The sequence below is a fragment of the Panthera pardus genome, unplaced genomic scaffold, assembly GCF_024362965.1.
Source record: "Panthera pardus isolate Hobbes unplaced genomic scaffold, ASM2436296v1 HiC_scaffold_13, whole genome shotgun sequence".
Lineage (NCBI taxonomy): Eukaryota > Metazoa > Chordata > Mammalia > Carnivora > Felidae > Panthera > Panthera pardus.
In genome coordinates, this window is record NW_026526688.1 from 34,363,365 (window position 1) to 34,385,832 (window position 22,468).

Genomic DNA, 22,468 nt, shown 5'->3' on the forward strand with positions numbered 1-22,468 from the left:
TCTCTCCACCCCGTCACCTTACTTTATCTTTATGGTTTTTCTGGGTGACAACTGCATATCCAGGAATAGAGCCTCAAACACAGGTGCCACCACGGGTGCAAATGTAACAACAACAAAGACAAAAACCCTGCCTTCTGCAGCTTAAGAATCTCCACATCTTAGTGTTTCCTTGACCTTGAGATACTTGAATTCAGCACATTAAAACTTATCTGGCCTCATAAACCTAACAGCAGGACCAGAATAAGTAAGGGGAAAACGTATAGGGCATCCTTATCTGCTAATTCTTAAAAAGACTATTCCTCCCTATCACTTTCTATAGAACAAATTTTCCTAATAGTTTTATCTGTTCTGCCTTTCCTCGGCCCTTCATTCTGTCCTCTCCTCCTCGGCTTTCCAAGTCCTCCCTTTCGTCATAAGTAAAGCAGGTTTTGCATTACCCTTTAAAACACACATCCTATTGTGCTGGTCTGAACTTGACATGAAAACTCTTGTTTGTGAGCTATGTGAAGAGGACCAATGGAGGCCTTGCCAGTAAATAATAAAAGCCCAGTACAAGCAGGTTTGATTTTTATGTGAGGTGTCCAGAATACAAGTGTGACATAAAAATTTCTCAGGTGTGGCAATTCAGGCTTATGTCTCTAGAAAGCATAATTTAATCTCATCAAGTTATCACTTGACACTAGGTTATAAATCAACCATGGACAAGCAGGACAGGCAGCTTGGATCTGCTGCCATGTTCAAAGTCAGCATTTAACCTAGAAATGACATGCCTCATGTGCTCAGCTCCATAACTCGACATGGAGAACAGAATTTTGCATTTGCTCAGTATCTTGCTGCCATCTCAACAGTTTCTGGCATGAATACCCGTAATAAGCAGATATACAATGAGGCCAATAAACACAGCTGGTGGAGGCGTAGGAATAACAAGTACAGTGTCACGTGTCCATATGGGATGAAGAGATCCAGGGTCCAGGGATCCAGACCATATCTTGATCAGCTATGCCTGTGTATTATTAGCACTGAAGGTTAAGGGCCTTTAACAACCTATGGTGAGAAAATAGTGCTAGATTTGCCCAATATGGTTGGCCAGACAAGTTTGAGTTTATAGTCAATTCTCAGTGATTCATTACTACCAGAGGATACTGTGCTTATGCCCAAATCAGCTCCATTTCGCTGGGATGATGTCACTTGGAAAATGAATAAAGCGAACTTACCTAACCTGTCTATAATTATGCAATCAGTCAGTGATGGCCCTGAGTCCGGAACCCAGGTCCTCTGACTTCCACTGAGATGATTTTATATTTTTATCAGATTATTTTACAAGAAAAGGAAGAAGATACAGACCTACGGTTCTTAGAAAAGTTAGATCCTGAAGACAATACTAGAGAACAAGAATATTGGCTAGTATGACCCCTGTGAAAGAAATAAACCACATCTGTTCATGGTTCTAGTTATTTGTTTAGCTATTATTATTACTTCATACTAGTCGCTTACATGATTATGGCATTTGGCTGATTAGTTCATTTGTTTCTTAAAAATTCTGTATGTCAGTGAGCCTTTTATACGCCATTCTTGTTTCTTCTCTCCAAAACAACTTCGACCTAAATGTGGAATTCTGTCACAAAGGTTTAAACAACTAACTTTTTAACTGTGCCTCTTGCAAGAAGCTCCTCTGAAGAAGTAGATGTAGTAGAGTTGATGGGGCTAGGAGTCTAATACACGTTGTGGAAGACTTTGAGGTTAGCAGAACACTTTATCACCATGTTTTCCTTCTGGAAATTTCTATACTCGTGGACATAAAGGCCAGAATAATTAGATCACATTCAATAGTAATGCATACATCAGGCACTCAGTGTAGTGAGAACAGCAACAACAAGATTGCTGATATTCAATCCTGATTGTTATGAAATAATTTCCCCACCTCTTCCTACTTAATGACCCTCCTCCTCACTGATCTATTGGTTTTTCAATCTCTGACAAGTGCTGCTGTGGAAAAGGAAAAAGAAAAAAGAAAAAAAAACTGGCCACTTCTCAAAGTGTGGTAGCTTTTAAACACCAGCAGATTTCACCCCTGCTATTATTATTATCTCATATAAGTATTAAAGTTCAGCCTTGGAATTTGTTACGCAGTGGCTCAAAAATGTTCTTAAAGACACCAGTTCTTCCCAGCTTTCGGCATTACGTCTTCGATCTGTTTCCTTTCAATCTTATGCTTGTCCCTCATCATCACAACATGGCTGCTGCAGTTCCAGGCATCACAGAAGTCACCAAAATATTGAGGATAGAAGAAAAAGAAAGTTGCTTCAGTATGAATATTTACCAATGACGAAAAGCTTGCCAAAAATCCTTCAAAGACCTCCCCTCGTGTCTCATTAGCCAAAATTATATTTAATGCTAATGCTTAAATCATTTACTGTCAAAGACAATGAAATTACCTATGATTGATTAAAACTGATCAACATTCCTCCCTGATGGGATAAAGTCAAGCTTGCAACCCTGCCTACAAAGCCAACAGTATCTGTTCATTTGACGGAGGCAAGATAAAAATTCGAAACATAGCAAGACACAATGGATCCCCAAGAAGTTAGAAACCATGGATCTCCAAGAAGTTAGAAGTTTTAAGAACGGAATAGGACCTAGGGTGACAAAACGTGGACTATAATTAAAGCAAGCAGCCGTAGCTTGCTTGGTAAAGAACACATATATGGCATAACCTGAGAGCAAATACTATTGGGAATTTATTGGTGGGGTAATGTTTCTGTGTACCTATGCTTAAAATAAATTAGCAACCTGTACCGTCATGCACCATCACATCTCCCTCCCCTCAAAAAAAGGCTCAAATTAGATTTGCCAAATGTCAACACTTCTAAGAACGTTAAGCTACTTAAGTGCCAAATCTTTATTATTATCTCATGACCTCCCATGGAAAATGGTGATAAACACTTAAAAGGCATTTTTAAAATATAATTAATGTTTGCTAGAGTGATCACCAACTGACACAGAGGCTCTGAATCACAGATCGGACATTGAACTTGGAATGCAAGGAAAGAAATAAAAAGAAAATGAAAGCAGTACAAAAGAAATTAAGACATTCAGAAAGTCATTTGTGAACATATCAATAATAGGCTTTTAGACATAGGCACTGCGGGCATCCAGTGTAGACTCTGCAAAATGAATTATTTTTTAAAGTTTATTTATTTTTAAGGGAGGCAGAGAGAGAGAGAGAGAGAGAGAGAGACAATCCCAAGCAGGCTTTGCGCTTTCTCCCCCATGAGATCATGACCTGAGCCCAAATTGGGAGTTGGAAGCTTAACCGACTGAGCCACCCAGGCACCCCTGCAAAATGAACTGTTAAACAGAGGATGCTTGATAGGCTGTTTGTGATGGCTGAAACAACTTGAGCTTTAGAATCAGACAAACCTAGGTTGAATTCCTGGCTTTACTCGCCACTAACTTTGGACCTAATCTTTGTGATAATCAGCATACTCATGTGGCATAAGGACAATAATGCAGGATTCTTGGATGATCAGTTCCGTGAAATAGTGAGGAAAGAGGGGAATGCCGGCACGGCCACCGAGATGATCCCAGCAGAGAGGTGATAGACCGCCTCCACATCTGGTTTCAGGCAACCACTCCGAGATGATGTCACTGGGTAGGTCACTGAAGTATTCATCAAGGCTTGAGAAGCAGTACAAGTTGTGACATGAGAGATGACTTAGAGATACGTTGAAAAGAGAGGCAAATCTAACATGCAGTAAAGCAGAGGGACTGAGGGAAGAGAGAACGACACGAAGAAATATATGTCCTTCCTTGTCAAGCAGATTTTTCTCACAACTAAAAGTGATATTCTCTGCTAGACTCGTTATTACTTTCTCCATCACTTACATTCCATGCCTCTTACTTTCCTCACTTTAGTAACTCATTAACAAAGTTATGAGACACAAGGTTTATGAAAGTAAAGCTGCTTTTGGAAAGCTGTCTAGCAAAGTACTGTTCCCTAAAAGGGTGGGATGGAATAGCATGAAGGGACAAAGCTACAGAAATACAATTTGTAAAATCATGAGATAACATTCTGCAAGAAATACTGTGCTTAGCTTTACAAAATGCCAAGCTCTCCAAATTCATATTCTATAGTTGGCAGCTTGAATTCCTCCCTCTAGTGAAGCTATTTTTTCACCCAACTACTTCTACAAAATCCCAGAGTCGCCATCTTGCTCATTCTTGTTCGACTAATAAAATTCTTCTTTTCTTTTGGCAAATCCTTCTTTTGGGTTCCTTTCCTTTTTCTGGGATTTTTCTTGGACACTTCAATCCATGCTGATCTCCCCCTCAGTTTATTTTGTACTTGGTATCTATTCTGGTCATTAGACTTTTACCACATGTATTTCTTTGCCCTATTATAATTACTTTCCATTTAAATATGTTCCAAATTTTCAAGTAAGCACTAGGGTGATGGAGCCTATGTCTTAGTATCCCTGACATTCATCATGGTATATCTTCCCAGCTGGTGTCGTGGAAATGGCCCTGAGCCCAGGAATAAATCTTGATTTAAACTTTGTACAAGTCAAAGGACAGAATGAAACAAATAGAAATAAATGTAGAAAGGGTCTTAAATTACACATGAAATCATAGATTTGGGTAAATTAAGGATTAATATTGCAAACCCTAAAAAATCACTCAGAAAATAAAACAAAAAGTGGGGCACCTGGGTAGCTCAGTCAGTTAAGCATCCAAATCTTGATTTCAGCTCAGATTATGATCTCACGGCTCATGGGTTCGAACCCTGCATCAGGCTCTGCACTGACAGTGTGAGGCCTGCTTGGGATTCTCTCTCTCTCTGCCCCTCCCCTGCTCGCTCTCTCTCTTTCTCTCTCCATCTCTCTCTCAAAATAAATAAATAAACTTAAAAAAATTTAACAAAATAAAATAAAACAAGGAGTAACACCAAGAAGGTAATACCCAAGGTGAAATAAAGTGCCAAATTAGTTCAAAAGAAGGTAGGAAGTTAGGAAAATGGGACTAAGCACAGATGAAACAAATAGAACAAAAGTAAGATGGTAAATATAAACCAAATCCTATCAATAATTGCATTAATATAAATTCCTAAACCCTCCAATTTAAACACAGTAATTTTTCAGACCAAATAAAAAAGGATAATCCAACTTTATGTCATCTGAAAGAATCTCATGTTAAATGTAAAAATGCAAGTAGATTAAAAGTAAAAGGAGAGAAAAAGGATGCCAATAAATAATCAAAAGAAAGTTGAAATGACTATTATAATACCAGAAAAAATAGTCTTCAAACAGATATGTCAATAATTATTAATGCAATAATTAATGTGACTTTATAGATTCCATAATTCCCAATCAAAATCTCAACAGGTTTTGGGGGGTTTTTTGGTCAAAATTGACAGCTGATTCAAAATTATAGATGGAAATCTCTGGATTTTGAGACATCAACCTTAGATTGGAAGAGAAACATGCTTCCAACCAGAACAAAAAGAGAACATTAGGACAAATATCTGAAAATACACCAAGAGGAATGGGAAAAAATAGTCACAAATCCCACTAGATGGTGTCTCTCTGTTCAACAGGCAATGAGATCATCAGCTGAATGAACCTTTGGACTCATTTTAAAGAGGGGGGATAATATTTTTGGAATATTCTCTGAGCTTAATCCAAGAATGAGCAGGATAGGGGCACAAAAAAGGATTCTGAGGAGAGATCTGAGACTTGAGGTCAAGTTTGAAATGATGTACTTCTCAAGGCACCATTTTGGTGACTTATCTCCAGTGATTCCCAGAGACTAGGATACTGGATGATTCCAAGGCCCCAGTGAACACACTATAGTGATCAGGAAGTTGATTTATGATGACAGCAGAGATAGGAGAGTGAGGAAGGTATGGTTTAATGAATGGGCATCCAAAAGTATTTTCTTTTTTGTGAGAAGACAGGAAAATGTTACTTTCCATATACCATCATTCTCTCTCTCTCTCTTTCTCTCTCTCTCTCTCTCTCACACACACACACACACAAGCATACACACACACACGCACGCACACAGAAGAGACTAATTTAAAACTAATATTTGTTCGATGTAAGGAACCTTGCTGTAGGATGAAATCAGCCACACTGCTAGAGGATGGAAAACCTCTCTTTATAGGACATACATGCAGATGATTGTAAAAATACATAAGAACTTGGAGTCCATGAAGATTAACCTTCCATGTTTACAGAAGAGAAAACTGCATTTGAAGAAATTTTCCATATGTACATAACCCTGCAAATTCACAACTTTTCACAAGCGCATCAGAGAGCTGAGGTTTTAGGGTAACCAGCTAACCAGAAATCTAAAGAAAGACAGGCACCTGAAAGGAATTGGCAAGAAGAGAGAGAACTGTATCCTATTTCCCTGTTGCAGATCCAACCTGACATATTTAAGATGAATTCAAAGTTGTCAATATTAAGGTCAAGTGTAGGCTAACAAAAAAACACAGAATCTCTGGGAGCTAACGATGTAAAGACATTAGCAATTACTTCCAGGCTTTTCTCCACTCTCTAGCAATCCCACCCAAAATGAGTGAAAAGTTATATTTACCCCCTAAAACTTGTATGCAATTGTTCATAGCAGCTTTATTCACAATTGCTAAAAGTGAGAAACACCCTAAATGTGTTCCATGTACAACCGTACAATGGAATCCCATTTAGCAGTAAAAAGAAAAACTGTTGCACACAACATGGTCAATTTCAAATGCATTTTGCTAATGCTACATACCGCATCATCCCATTTCTATGACATATGGAAAAGGCACACCCATAGGACCAGAGAAGAGGTCGATGGTCCCAGGGGTCAGGGGAGAGAGAAGAGTCCACTACAAAGAGCCGTGTTGAGACTGCTCTGTAATTTGACTGACCTTTTACAGAGAATACTTATCATTCTACTGAACTCGTGTCCCATGGAATCCTTTTGGAAGATGCTGGCATAATAAAGAGGAAATTGGCTTTGGGGGTCCAAAATACTCAAGGCAGAATCCCTAGTTCTTGCAGAAATATGACCTTGGGTGAGTTATTAAACATCACTGAGTCTCAGTTTCCTCGTCTGTTAAATAAGAGTTGTTGTCAAGATTAACAGAACAATGAATGTAAAATACTTTCTAAAATATTGATTCTTGTCCTTTCTTTCCCTTGCTCCTTCTGAAAGGTCACGCTTAATGTCAGCAAATCCTGGCATTATCAGCAGTCTCTCTCCTTCCAGAAATCTAATTTGCTGTTTCCATGCGGTGTGCAAAGCCAGGTGATAACGTGTATTAGAATGTGTCTAATACATTGTCACCTATGTTTTGATGGAAGATCCTATGAATAAATTATGCATTCTTTTCTGCGATTTATGTTTTGGTGGAAGCTATCAATGGATTTAGCTGTGAGGAGCTTCTGAAGCAAGAAGCAGGGGAAATGAGCAGGAACGGAAAAATCTTGGATATTAAAAATAACCCCCCAGAAGGCAAAATGACCTCCATTTGTTTATGCTCCCAAGCCCACGCCGAACAAGCTGCCACACGGAACTTTATTATACAACGGCAGAACAAGATGATTTTCCCCACATATTTAATAATGAGTTGGGGGTTTGAAAATGAGAAAGAAAAAGCTTGGGGCAATTTCTTGCAGTCTCCTGCCTCTCACGCAGAAGGAAAGACAATTGCAGTAGCCTCCGGGAGGGGTGGGGAAAGGCTGAATAAATGAAGTGAGCAAACACAGGGGCAAAACTGAGAGAGAGACCCCCTCCCCACCCTAGCCCCTCCCCGGAAGATCCCAGCACGGATATTTAATCCGGTTTTCGCCTGGATCCTGTGCACTACAGATGAGGCTAGCATTTCCAGCACGTGTTGGAGGATGATGGCACCCTGAACAGACATGGAGAAGTTGGGATGAAGTGTCCAGTGATGGAAGAAACTGAGGAGTTCAGTTCAGGCAGGTGAAGTTTAAGGCACCCGCAGGAGTGGAGATTGCAGTTAGAGAGAAAGGCTTGGTGCTCTGCTGAAGGCCTGGGCTCAGGAGAGGCATTTGGGAGAAATTCCTTTAGAAATAATAGTCTGAGCCAGGGAAGTGGTTGAAATAACCAAAACAGAGAGGACAGAGGGAGAGTCCGGGACAGGAAAAGAAGGTTGTAAACGATAGCGAGCAGAGGTCCGGCCAGAAGCTAAGAGAGGAAGTTCTAAAGAGGTGGCATCGGGGCCCTTGGGTGGCTCAGTCGGTTGAGCTCAGGTCACGATCTTGCAGTTCGTGGGTTCAAGACCTGCGTCCAGCTCTGTGCTGACAGCTCAGAGGCTGAAGCCTGCTTGGGACTCTGTGTCTCCCTCTCTCTCTGCCCCTCCCCTGCTTGCACTCTATTTCTCTCTCTCTCTCTCTCTCTCTCTCTCTCTCTCTCTCTCTCCTCTCTCTCAAAAATAAATAAAACTTTTTTTGTTTTTTTTTTTTAAAAAGGCTGCATCGATCAACAAGCTCAAATACTGTGATGCGGCCAGGAGGTGAGGCTAACCCAAGCAAGAGGGCTCCTCTCTCTGATTCCATACAAAACCTGGAGACTGGAGAAGGGACAGCCGCCCCACGATTCTTCCTTTTTTACTCTTGTGTGATTCTGTAGCTTAAAAACACAGAGGGTGCAGCTAGCCCCAAACTCGAACCTGAAGCTCACGCAGAATCGCAAGTTCAATAGAACATCTGCGAAAAGAAGATCAGGCCGGGCAAGAAAGGGAGAAGAAATCTGTGCTTCTCCCACTTTCTAAGAGAACCTTATACCTCATTTCACCCTGGGAGTCCGTTACCACCTCTGGCGTAGATGTGGGGAAAAGCATCAGACATCACGAATGTGATTCAAGTAGATGGTATTGGCTACCCACTAAATGCAAGGGTCCATGCTGGGAACCTAAAGCAGCAGATCTCAAGCTTTAGCTGGTCTCAGAATCACTTGGATGACTTGAAAAACACAGGTGGCTAGTCTCCATCTCTCCCACTTCTATTTCAGTGGGTCTGGCGTGGGACCTGAGAATAAGCATTCCTAGCCTATTCCCAAATGCTGCCGCTGTGCAAGTCCACAGATTATATGCGGAGAATGACAGACCTAACGGTTCATCATAGGAGAACGAATGAGTTAGGGCTATTATTTCAGGAAGAAAAGTAAAGTGCAAAATTCCGCAACGCATTATGATCTTGAGATGGGTCGTTTTGACATCCTTCAAATGAAAATCAAAATTCACCTCCTATCCTCACAGGCCACATGCTTCTCACTTTCAGGAGCAAGTCTGGAAGAAAAGCCACTCATGTCACCCATGGATGAAAATCCTTTCGTATTCCCCATAGATGAAAAGACCTTGCATCACCTATAGATAATAAATAAATAAAGGCACCTAAATCTTCTTATCTAATCCTTCCCAGATCTTCTGGAAGAAAAGACTTCTACTTCACTGGGTAATTCCTTCTCTCCCTATTCCACATAACCAGACCCCATTTACTGAACCTGCTCCTCAAATTCGTACTAGCGTTTTTTCTAACTCACGTTGGATAGTGAACTTCCCAAGAGCAAGGATCTAATTCATTTAACTTTATATGCCCAGTACTGGGCGCAGAACCTAGCCCACTCTTTAACTGAGGAAGGAAAGAAGGACAGAAGGAGGGAAGAGAAGGAAAAAGGAAAGGAAAGTGGGAAAGAAGAAAGGAAGAGAGGGAGGAAGGAGTCTGGTTTAATCCTAGACTCTGCTCTAGTCACCACAGGCCACTGGGCAGCTGGTCCTTGGCATGATTCCCCCCGCTGACCAGCAGGACTTGTTATTGGACAGTTCTCCTCTGAACTAGTCTGTTTCTATCCTTCAACTTTTACTTGGCCCTCCCTGTCCTCCTCCCCCTTCCCCTGGTTCTATCTATGGGCTCCCGCAGAATGGTCGCTTAACAGCCTTAGCCAAAACAAGTTCCATGGCACCGGAGCCACCCAGGCCAAAACCCAGTTGTCTCCAAGCTCCCCATCTCCTGGGTGGCATGTTCCCAGGCAGTCTCCAAGGCCTCTTAACTCTCCCTGTAGGTGATTTCTCCTGGGCCCCTGCTTTCCCAGCCTCATTAGTACTGTATTTATGCCTAGACTGTTAAAGCAACCTTGTAACTGGGATCCCTATTCCACTATTTCCCTCTTCCACCTAATCCCACACACTGTGGCCACATTAATCATCCTTAAACACCACTTTCATTATCAGAGTAGCAGTTACTCTATATTAAGCACTTAATATGTGTACAATGTAATGCTAGACATTTTATATGCGTTATATCATCCCGTTCTCACCCCATGAGATGTGTATTATTATCCCCATTTTAGAGATGAGGTAACTAAAGCTTACTCATCTGTAAAGACTTGCTCACAGCACTGTGTTTCTGGTCCTCCACAATTTAACCTACATTCCAAATGCTTGCTCTCACCTTTCTTCTCTTCAAAACCTCTGTTCCTGTCAAACTGGTTTACTACGCCTACAGATATGCCCTCACCTCCCCACGTTTATGTTGAGTGCATCTCTCAGAGCCAACACAGATCACCAACCACACAAGTACAGGGCCCATGGAAGAGCTTGCAGGCCTGACTAGCAAGGCCAATGCCACTGTGTAAAGCATATTCTGCTTCCAAGAAAGCTGTGAGCACAACCAACTCATTGAACTTGACCACTGTAGCCGTTCAAACCACTCCAGCTTAGGCTCAGAGATTCATGCTATCCTATTCCTTGATTGCTGAAGCTTCTCAGCCCCTTTGTCCTGCTTCACTCAGATCATTCCTGAGTCTGAGAATGATCTAATAATCATTCCTGAGAATGATCTAATAAACCCTAGAAATACACATGCACCATCATATGGCTGAATGGCCATCTAGGTCACCAGAAACTCAAATACACAGCAACTTGAACAATAATCGTATAATAGTATACTTCTGATAGATTGATAAATGGTAGATAAGTAGAGAGATAAATAATAAATAGAATATAGAGACATATAGATGATAAATCCATAGATATATCTGATAGATGATAGACAGATGATAGATAGATAGATAGATAGATAGATATGTTGAGAAATAGAGAGATAGACAAACTATTAGTCAGGGTAGGGTTTTCCAGAGAAAGAGAACATTTATATATGCATTTATATATGTGCATTTAATATGTACTTATTAATACATAAGTATTAAGTGCACATAAATAAATGCATATGAGATTTATTATCCATATATCAATGTATAGGAGATTTATCAGCTCATGCAATTATGGAAACTAATAAGTCCCAGGATCTGCCTTCTGCAAGCTAGGACAGCTGGAAGTATACTTCAGTCTGAGTCCAAAGGTCTGTGAACCAGGGCAGTCAATGGTGTAAACCTCAGTCCAGAGACTGGGGAAGGTAAGATATCCAAACTCAACAGTGAGGTAGGAAGTAAAGGGAGCAATTCCTCCTTCTTGTGCATTTTGTTCTATTTAGGCCCCCAGTGGATTGGATGGCGTGTATCCACTTTGGGAAGGGTGATCTAGTTTGCTGAATCCACCCATTCAAATGCTAATCTCATCTAGAAATACCCTCAGACACACCAGGAAATACTATGGAACCTGGGCACCCGCTGGCCAGTCAGGTTGACACATGCAATGACCAATCACAGATAGATACAAGGTATGTTGTCTGGATATGCGCCTTCTTTGTCACTCGCACTCCCTGGGTTAGACATATGCATTCACTCACAGATCGTGGAGTTTACTTTGTGCAGTGTTCTTTCCTGACGTGACCTCTTGGTTCACTCCCTCACAACACTCAGATCTCCACTAGAAGCTTCCTCTTCGGAGAGGCCATCTTGGACTGCCCTAGCTGCGGGGCTCCCTTCACACTGCTTCCCTCTTCTTCAGAGACTTCAATCTCTACCAGGTCCCTCTACCACACGCACCTTCGCCTCACTCACACACAAGCTCGGTGAATTCACGCTGTTCCCTGTGGTACTCTCAGAATCTAAAACAATACATGGCACTTAAAAGGCCCTCAGTAAATATTCGTGGAGAGATTAAACTTAGGGAAGACGACTGCAAAGTAATAAGGAATAAAAGCCCCATTTGACAATGGTCTTCTTTTAATCCAAACGTTATATACAATATCGAGGTTTTAATGTTATGGAAATGAGTGATACTATCAAGGAAAATACTCCTGCCTTGTTCCATTTGCTAATCAGTGTGCATTTAACCTGGTTTCTTTTCCATTGCTCACCTGGTGGCATAGGACCAAAGTGCAGGTATAACTTCTTATAATAGTGAGACACTTCTGGAGGATTGCCTGGTCGTTGGAAAACTTAGCCGATAGACTCAAACAGGCGTCCAGGCATCAAAGGATGGTGACCAGACACGTACCTGTCCTATTTTATGCCAGATGGCAGGAGGTGTTTTTATAAAGAATTTTATAATTTTTGTAAAGAATTAGAAAGGGAAGCCAAAGGTTGGATGGGAAAATAGAGGTTGAAAAGTAAACAAAAATGATTCACACTTCCTCAGAAGACAAGGGAGTTTTCTTAAGGATCTGCCTGATTTCAAGAGAGAGCTGGGGTTTTCGTGTCATCCCCTCCCCAGTCCACGACCATCCGTGTGTTTCCATATTTCCTTTCTATGCCCATGTGGCAAAATTTTACCATTTCAGGACATAATGATGACAAAATAATTGGTGATGATACACCCTACCCCGAACATAAGACAGCTGTGCAAACCTTCAGACAGACCCAAGGGAGACTTGAGGCTTCAGTGCTTCCGAGAAAATCAGGACACTCTTTGATCAACCCCAGGAAGCCAACCCCCCACTCTCTTCAGCATCACCCTCCCAGGAAAGCCACAGATATATCGATTTCAGGAATGTACTAGCCAAGATATGTGCTGGATAAACGGGGAAAAGCAAGTGAAAGACCTCATGAAAGAGCTTGGGGGCTGGCCGCCAAATGTAACCGCACCCTTTCTTAAGGGGTGTTTGTGCAGGTGCGGGGGCAGCCAATTCTGAAGGGACCTTTGGCCTTTTGGCCTGCCGTGGCCCTCTAGAGTTTGGCCATGCTGCACCATGGCTTAGCCAAAGCCAAGCATAGAGGGGAAACCTACCTCTTCCCTTAAAATTAGTCTTTCTCTACGATGTGTAACATCACGCCATGTTTTGTTTTGTTTTGGTTTCTTACATGATGCTACTTGGGCAAAATATTGGAGAATTTTTGTTTTTGCTTTTTCTCTCACCTTTGTTTTTTATGGAATGAAGCCTTTGAAAATTACTAGGCACCGGAAGCACAAGCAGATAGAGAATGGCACGTAGTAACCCCAAAACAGATTCGATCAATCATGTATTTTGTACCTACTACATTCAAGACACATAGTAAATGGACACTTGGGATAATGGAAGAAAGAACTGTAGAAATCGGGACCTTTTCCCAATAATGTTTTTTGAAATGTATTCTGTTGTCTAGAAACAAACTAGTGATGATTTGGAATTTGAAAAGGACATTTCTTCTTTAAAATTAGCATTCGAATGAAAATTAGACTAACCATGTTCCAGAAAAAGATGATTCCACACAAATTTCCATCTTCTATTTGCCCCATCTAGGTCCACTTTCTATCCTTCTCCACCCTGTTCTATGCCTTAGGAGGCTGGTCTCTGTGGCTATAATTATAACAAGGAACCTTTTGTCCTCTGGGTCTTGGTTGTGTTTAGCCAATGGGAGGGTCTGGCAGGAAACTGGAGAAAAGAGAATAAGGTTGGGGTAGTTATTTCTCAGAAATCTTCCTATGGTCAATGAAAACCAACTCTGTCATTAGCCAACTCCTCTTCAAGTTGGTCTCATCCACATAACTCTTTTCCTGGGCTCCAGTAATTGTTCAATTTCTTTGCCTGTCAGCCCTGCATGTCTACTGGGCTTGTAGTTTCCCCGCAGCCTACTCATAGCTTTGCAAATACTCTCTTTATGAAACTCTCTTCAAGGGTCCTGCCTGCTTCATGCTAGGACCAGAGCTAATCCATATCTCAATCCTGCTAATGGGGGATACGGACCAGAGTGAGGTGAAGGAGCCAGAGAAGATAAAGAGATAGAAAGTACAGAAGAAAGAGCAAGAAACGTGCAATATGATCTTTATCTTGGACTAGGTGGCAGAGTGTGAGACACAGAGTCCAGACATAAAGGATTAATCATCAGCGCCGGGGCGGCTCAGCGGGTTAAGTATCAGACTTCGTCTCAGGTCATGATCTCACAGTTCGTGAGTTTGAGCCCCGCGTCTGGCTCTGGGCTGACAGCTCAGAGCCTAGAGCTGGTTTCGGATTCTGTGTCTCCCTCTCTCTCTCTCTCTCCCTGCCCCTTCCCATCTCTCTCTCTCTCTCTCTCTCTCTCTCTCCAAAATAAATAAACATTGAAAAAACTTTTTAAAAAAGTCTTCAATGGAGGCATCATCTTCTTGGACTGCAGGAAAAGACACTGAAGCAGTTGCATGTATAAAGACCTTGTCAGTGTGTGGGCTGGAAATAAAGGTGGTTTATACCTGGTAGTCATGATTTTCATAGTGAGGCCATTTGCTAAAAGCAGATGAGATGTGAGGAAGATAAAGGATGTGAGGATTGCGTCGAAACTTTAGAATAGCCACTGCAGGAAGGGAAAGCGTTTTCTCTGATGCAGGGAAACTGGATTCAAAGGAAGTCCAGGTGATTCTGGAAACCATGATTTGTCATGGCATCAGTCCACCTAGGGGTGGTGATTTTTTTTCCCAGCAGCTCTCAGAAGTCCTGACAAAAGAATAGAAAAGCAGATAAACAAAAATGATCCAATGGGCAAATTCAAGACAAGAAAGAAGAGACTACTGAGGTACCAGTACAATGATTTAAAACAGTATGGGTTCTGGAGCTGGACAGAAACTCAGTGCAACTCTTTCCAGCCACATCGCCGGAGGCAAGGTATCTAAACTTTCTTGGTCATAGTTTCCTTCATCTGTGAATTGGAGATAATATAGTATCTAACCATAGAACTTTTTTTAGAATTAAATGTGTTATATACATGTAAAGTGGCTAATAATACCAAATGCCTAGAACATGCCAAGTAAATGTTACCTTTTGTTATTACTAATCAAGTGTTGAGAGTGGTTGGGGAAAGTAAGAGGTAATAATGGATTGGAGGTCTCGGCTAGTATGGGGATGAAATCAAGCCCTGAAGGAGTCTTGTGGACGGAAGAAAAGGAAGGAAATGACAGAATGGAGATCATAGTGAGGTCCGAGCTGAGTACTGGGGACAAGAGGAAGGGCTAAAGGCATAGAGAGTTGTTGATTATTGAAGTTTACGCTTTCAGAGGTGATGCAGAGTGTTGGCCTAGGCTAGTATCTTCAGACCTGTGGGACACAACGGTCTCCTCCACAGTCAGATGACACAGGACGGAGTTGGATCACAATACTCTCGAGTAACAAAGAAGAATGCCCTGAAAGTCAGACAATAACAATGGTCAAATTGGCAAAGGGGAGGGGAGAAACTCTTGATGGCATAGTCATGCCCTGTGAGGCGAGAAGAGCTGCTCTCTCTAGTCAAGAGAGCTGTGAGAAGATGGCATCCTTCGGAAAAGTTCCAGGTTTCCGTTAAAACGCAAAATGAAGTAATCCCAAACAGCAAGCCATAGAGTGCTTTCTCGATGAAGTAGTGTGTGACTAAATCTCAGTTTCGTTTCTAAAATATGTGTGTTTTGACTTAGAGTAAAATAAAGGGTGTGCTTCATTCTTTAAGTGGGAAAACTTAAAATGTACATATGATAAAACATTTCCATACGTATATGTAATTATAAATAATCGTCATCACAGATACCAATTTTAATTTTTCCCTTGTTTGGTTTGAGAACCCAATATGAAAGTTGTTCTTCAGGGGCGCCTGGGTGGTTCAGTGAGGTAGGCATCCAACTTCGGCTCGGGTCAAGATCTCCTGGTTCGTGAGTTCGAGCCCCACATCAGGCTCTCTGCTATCAGCGTGGAGCCTGCTTTGGATTCTCTGTCTCCCTCTCTGCCCCTCCCCCACTCACGCACGTGTGCTTGCTCTCTCTCTCTCTCTCTCTCTCTCAAAAATAGACATTACATGTTTAAGTTATACTTCAACAAAAGTTATAATATGAACTTCAATAGTGTACTGACACAAGCAAAACATTTCACTTGAAAGCCCTTCTTCATCACATACCACTCAAAAATAATGAAATAAATACTGAACCCCCAAAAAAGGCTCGAAAGAATTACATAATATTGCAAAGAGGGGTCATAAGTTTAAAAATGTGGTCAAGTTAAGTGAAGTTGAGAAGTGTTGGAAAGGATTCTGTGAAGAGACTAAAAATGGAGAGGAACTTGTTGCTGGTGTGGTGCTGTCTATGGCAGTGGGGAGAGTGGTGGAACAGTGAGCTTGAGGTGACAAGAGTAGGAAGCAGGTAGACGGGACTGGGGAGGCTGCACTGTAGGCGATGTGGTGACAGATTTCGAAGAGCACCGGGACTGACTGGACACAAGGTTTCATTGGTGGCAGGCAGAGGCTTCCAGGGGACCAGGGCCATGGTGAACTTGCAGAGTGTGACCTGCCCAATAGACCACAAGTGTTATTTGTTCTAGCATCTAGACAGAACCCTGGTGAGGCGCCATGTTGGTGACCCTGACGAGGAGATGGCATTATGGGGGAGGAACCACCATGTCTGAGGGCAGACTCTGCACAGAGAGTGGAGGCAGCTTCAGGGACCATTGCCTGCTGGTAGAATTCTCTGTGGCTCAAAGATACAGGGATCTGAGGTTTGCATGGCCCTGGGGAGTGCTACAGGGAGCTGGGGAGACTGGGCTCTGAGAAGGACGCCCCTGGCCACAGGTTAAACACAGGAGATTAAAGACAGAGATCGACTTGGAATGCCTCTCACATCCCAGTGTTAAGAGAGCAAATCCTAAGAGTTCCTATCACAGTCATTGTTTCCTCTTTTCTTTTCTTTTCTTCTTCTTGTATCTAAGTCTGAATACAGATGTTTGCTGAACCTTTTTCTGGTGGTCATTATCACATGATGTAAATGAAACCACCATGCTGCATGCCTTAAACGTATGTAGTGATGTGTATCAATTATTTCTCAATAAAACCGGGAAAAAAATAAACAAAGTAAGGAGAGTTTTTTAAAAGTGTAAATCTATAAGGAAAAAGCAAATAGAAATACTGGATTCTCCCCACCACCCCCCCCTACCCACCAGGAAAAGACTGGATAATTCCTAGACAGCTTAGTCAGGACGGCTGAAAGGAACGTCAGCACAGCAGAGGGTCGGAGTCCCACGTGGGAATTACAGGAGAGTTTACAAACTGAACAGTGAGAGACACAGATCTATCCTCTATTTGACTCATAGAATAGAAACAGCCACACTCATAAGCCCCCGGCAGAACATTAAAAGACCATATTCTGGATGAACCGACCAGCCCTGTTTATCCAGCCTGGCCCAGTCACCCTACGGTGAACCCTTCAGCCGGCAGGCCTTGCACAGAGGTTACCTTTTCCAAATTTCACTTTCAAATATTAAATGCTGCCATAGATCATAAGATATCTGAGGAAAGCCTGAAAATGATGGACAGAGACCAAAACAAACAAACAAAAAGGCCCTGGGGGAGACAGAATGAAAAAAATGTTTTAATTATCATTAATGTCCTCATAGAGATAAGAAAAGATATTGAATCCATGAAAAAGAACATAATGCTATTTTTAAAAAGGAACATTCCAAGAACAAGAAAATTCTTGGAAGTTAAATATATGAGAGCACAAATAAAACACTCAATACAAGGAAGCTGGGAAAGGAGATAAAATATTTTAAAGGGTAAAACAAGGTATTTAAAAAAGAAGAAACTGAAGTCGTACGAAATTTGGAGAATCAGACTAGTATTTTCAAAGTCCAAGGATTTTGATACCCAGAAAGAAGAATTAATTAATATGGTAGTAACAAAAGGCTTCACAAAACTATAGATCATGAGTTTCTATATTGAAAGGGAGGGCACCTTTTGGGATGAGCACTGGGTGTTGTATGGAAACCAATTTGACAATAAATTTCATATATTAAAAAAAAAAATTCAAAACTTGAAAAAAAAAATAAATAAATAAATAAATAAATAAATAAATAAAATAAAACTTGAAAGGGCCTACCAAGGCTCCAACACAATACCTTTAAAAAAAAAAAAAAAGAAGAAGAAGAAGAAGAAGAACCAAAACACTTTCAAAGAGAAAATACAAATCACACGAAGGGATAGAAATTAGAATGACAATGGCTTTCCCAGTGGCAATTCTGGAAGTTAGTGAGGCAATTAATTAATTCCTTCAACATTCTGAGAGAAAATAATTTTTACTTAGAATCCTACACCTAGCCAAAATTTCAAACTGAAAACTAAAATCAAGATATTTTTAGACACATTATGTGTCAGATAATTTACCTCCCAAGCTACAGACCACTACTTTCTGCCAAAACAAAACAAAAATGAAAGAGATGATAACTCAGAATCCAGAAAATTTGCGAGCATCGGGAGCAAAGAGAAGATTCTAAAGCCATCTAAAGAGTTAAAACTTACATGGGTCGCCTGGGTGATTCAGTCGGTTACGCATCCGACTCTTGGTTTGGGCTCAAGTCACGATCTCACGGTTTGTGAGTTAGAGCCCCATGTTGGGCTCTGTGCTGACAGCGTGGAGCCTGCCTGGGACTCTCTCTTTTCCTCTCTCTCTGCACCTCCCCTACTCACGCTCTCTCCCAAAAAATAAGAAAATAAACTTAAAAAAAAAAAAGTTAAAACTTGCCATTTCCAAAAAATCAGGAATCGACATATATCAGCCTCTTAAGTGATGATACTGCACGCTGGAAGAACAGAGAACACAAGTCTTTAAAATTCTTAGGGAAAATAACTTTCAACCTGGAAATCTCTGTTCAACCGAACTATCAATCAAGTGTCGGAGTAAGTAAACATTGGTTTGTGCCCATGCTGTCTAGGGTTAGTTATTAGGACTATCATCTCCTCCTATGGGGAAGCTAATGGTCTCTGTCCTAAGGCCACACCTACCCACTAGCCATTTGCAAGCAGCCTTATGATATATGGCACTAACTGTGCAATGTACAAGCAAAGGAGGTAAAAGGGGGGGATTTACATGAAGCAGATAGCAGTATTCCCTAGAGCTGTTCAGTTTTGCAACGGGACACACGCCTAGCAGGCATGGAGAGATCAACTCCTAAAGTAGGGTTAGGTCTGAAGGTTATAGACCCGTGAGATAATATTCAGTATCCTGTGTTTGGGAAAAAAGGCAAACAGCAATCTGCCACTTAATAAATAAGTCCAATTATCATAAAAATAATGCTGTGGCACTGTGCCTGCTGGCTACCTCAACATACATGTGCTGATCATATTTTCCCTCCTTTACAGACTTCCAGTTCTAAATAAATGTGGAAAGAGTCACAAGCACAGTTTTTAGATTCTTCAAAGAATTACTCATTCTGGATTCTGGAGCATTACCCAACCTGTTATCTATAATTCATTAGTAAAAGCATAGGCTATGATCTCTTTGGGGTGGGGTAGGGATAAAAGAATAAAGTACAATGTGAGAGCTCACTGGATTGTATTTCAGAGGAAACCTCTCTGGACTTGATGTCTGAGTTAGCCAATCTGAAATTTAAAACCGCAAAGCAAAGCACACACCAATTAAATTCAAAAGAAAAGCCAATAAAAAATATTTCATCAGAAAATTTCAGAACCATAAAAGCTGTTATAAAGTGAATACCAGACATTTAAAGGCCTATAAACTAGATACGGATTTAGACTTTAACAATTATTTCAAACAAGATTCAGGTACCACCACATTTATGCACTTTTCAGTTGTTAAAGTCTCGTAAAGGTGTCTGGTGTATATCACCCTCTCCGCTTTTTCAAAAATCCTACCCTTCACCAGAAGTATCTTCCCTCTGATCCAGACCTGACCCGACCTCCAGAACCAAGTGAAAACTTCAGTATCTTCACCTAAGCCTTTCCTGACCTCCCTGTCCTATGGCTCTCATCTGCCACCCCATAGCACCATGACCTTGGTTCATGCCTAATGAAGTAGCAGGTCTTTGCTTCAGTTAGGTTTTAAGCTTCTTGAGAGCAAAAACCTTACCTTGGATTCCATGTATCCGACGGCACTTAGCTGAGTAGGGGAACATAGTAGGCCTTCAGTAGATACTCTCCAATTATGTTACGATGTGATACAACAGAAAAGGAATGTTTCTTTCCTTTCAGCAGGGCCAAGTGTTTCTTTAATTAGGAGCATGATGTACAACCACATATTCAAAACTTGAGCTAACCCTTGCCTCAAAAGGAAGTAAAAATGCCATACCATATTTTTGCGGACATGTTCATGACGTTTACACGACAGCATTTGATAAAGACTTAAAGAGTGTCTAAAACGTGGCTGTAATTCTACCCACTGCAGAAGCGGAGTTTGAAACTTTTCCTCTTGACATCCTTCTTGTCTTGCATGACATGACACTCGGCCAGGTTTCCTCCTACCGTCTGGTTATTCTTCTTCTATTTTAGCTAGGAGCTTTTTGTCCACTTGACCTTGAAACACGGGAGCTCCTCTAGGGTCAGTTCCTAGGATCACTTTCTACACTTTTTTCTAAGCTATCTTTTATCTAAGCCCATGGTCTCAAATACCACGACAGTTCTAAAGTTTACACCCAGAGCCCAAACATCTTTTCTGGGCTCTACAATTATATATTTAACGATCTCCTTTGTTTGAACATCTCGTAAGCACCTCAATTCAACTTACCCTAAGTTAAACTGATCTACTTACTTTCTCAAAATAGAAGAAATTCAATGAATGGCCTCACCACCTGCCCTGTCCTATGCTCCAGGAACTCTGATTATACTTGACTCTCTCGATCATTAATCTCCCCCAACTAATCTGTTGTCAGATTCCCTTTCCCATATCTGACCTACCGTCACTTAAACACATGTACCCCTCCATCTCCTCTGACGTCATCCCGTCCATCCCATTGTCATCTGTTGCCTGAGTTAAGCCAGAGCCTCGTAACTAGTCTCTCTGGAGCCAATCTTGTCACCCTTCCAATCCATCCTCCCTGAAACAACCAGCATAATCTTTTCACACAAATGTGGTATTACTTCCAGACTGAAAACCTTCCACTGGTTTCTCACTAGGCTTAAAATAATATCTGTAGTGGATGCTATGATGTGTAATAAGATCTTCCCCTTCAAAACCAAGCTTTCGTTCTCCAAGCTGCTGGCCATGAAGCAGCTGATAGGTCTCAGCTGAATCTCTCTCCAGGACTTGGCCTCAGATAAGAAGAGCCACCTCAATCTAGATCACACACTCTTCTTCAGGGAAGTCCCCATTCAACCAGTAGTCAACTGGCCCTTGGGAAAGTATCGAGACCCAGGTCTCTCTCCTAAACTTATGATAACTCTGAAGGGCCCTCCCAGTTCCCTCTAGGATGAACCGACAAGTTTCTTGAGCCTGTATTACAGTCCAGCTTATGTCTCTGCCCAGTCCTACTTTCTCCACTCTCTCATAGGTATTGATCCCTAGAGTGCTCACCAATAAACTTTGTGCACATGAATCTGTGTCTGCTCCTTGGGGATCTTGACTTGTGATAACATCCGTCACACATGATCTGACCTCCGCTGACCCCTATGCCATGCTTCCCCAAGCTCTCTACATTCCTGCCACTCTATCCTCTTAGTTCTTTGAATGTGGGTTTGTTTTTGGTTTTGTTTTTTTTTTCTTTCTGCCTCAAGACCTTCACATGCTTTTGGCTCTACCTGGAACATTTAATGCCAGCTCACCTCTATTGCCCAACCCCTTCATCACCATCATTTCCTCGCCTCGTCTAATTAACCCTTACTCTATATTCAAATCTCTACTCCAGTTCAAAGAAGTCTTCCTTTGCCCCCCAAGATTAGCCAGTTCCCCTTTTATCAGTTCTTATACTTATTATACTTTTCTTTCAAGGTACTTTAAATGTACTATAATGAGATATTTTGTAATTAATGGTAATATTTGTCCTCCTTGATGTAACATCAGCTACACATCTCTCTATTTTTTTTAATGTTTATTTATTTGGAGAGAGGGAGGGAGAGCACCCGTGCAAGTGGGGGAGGGGCAGAGAGCGAGGGAAAGAGAGAATCCCATGGGGCTTGATCCTAGGAACTGTGAGATCATGACCTGAGCCAAGATTAGGAGTCAACGGTTAAACCAACCGAGCCACCCAAGTGCCCCAGATCTACACCTCTCTTATTTGCTACTATAGTTCTAGCACAGAACTTTGAACGTATTAGGCACTCAAAAAGTATTAACTCACCTTATGTAATATGTTCAATGATCAGTGATCTCACTGGAACTATACAGTCTAATCCTCTTAGGGTAACAGTAAATAAATAAAATGATACA

The 22,468-nt window shown here is 41.4% G+C and overlaps 1 long non-coding RNA gene across 1 annotated transcript; it reads right to left on the minus strand.

Moving 5' to 3' along the window:
• Positions 1–1,666: 1,666 nt before the first annotated feature.
• Positions 1,667–20,357, minus strand: LOC109277408 (uncharacterized). The gene is made up of 3 exons (XR_002085133.2): positions 20,177–20,357; positions 14,558–14,798; positions 1,667–2,240 (listed from the first exon to the last, which is right to left on the minus strand). It is a non-coding gene; the product is annotated as an uncharacterized LOC109277408 (long non-coding RNA).
• Between the last annotated feature and the right edge of the window lie 2,111 nt (positions 20,358–22,468).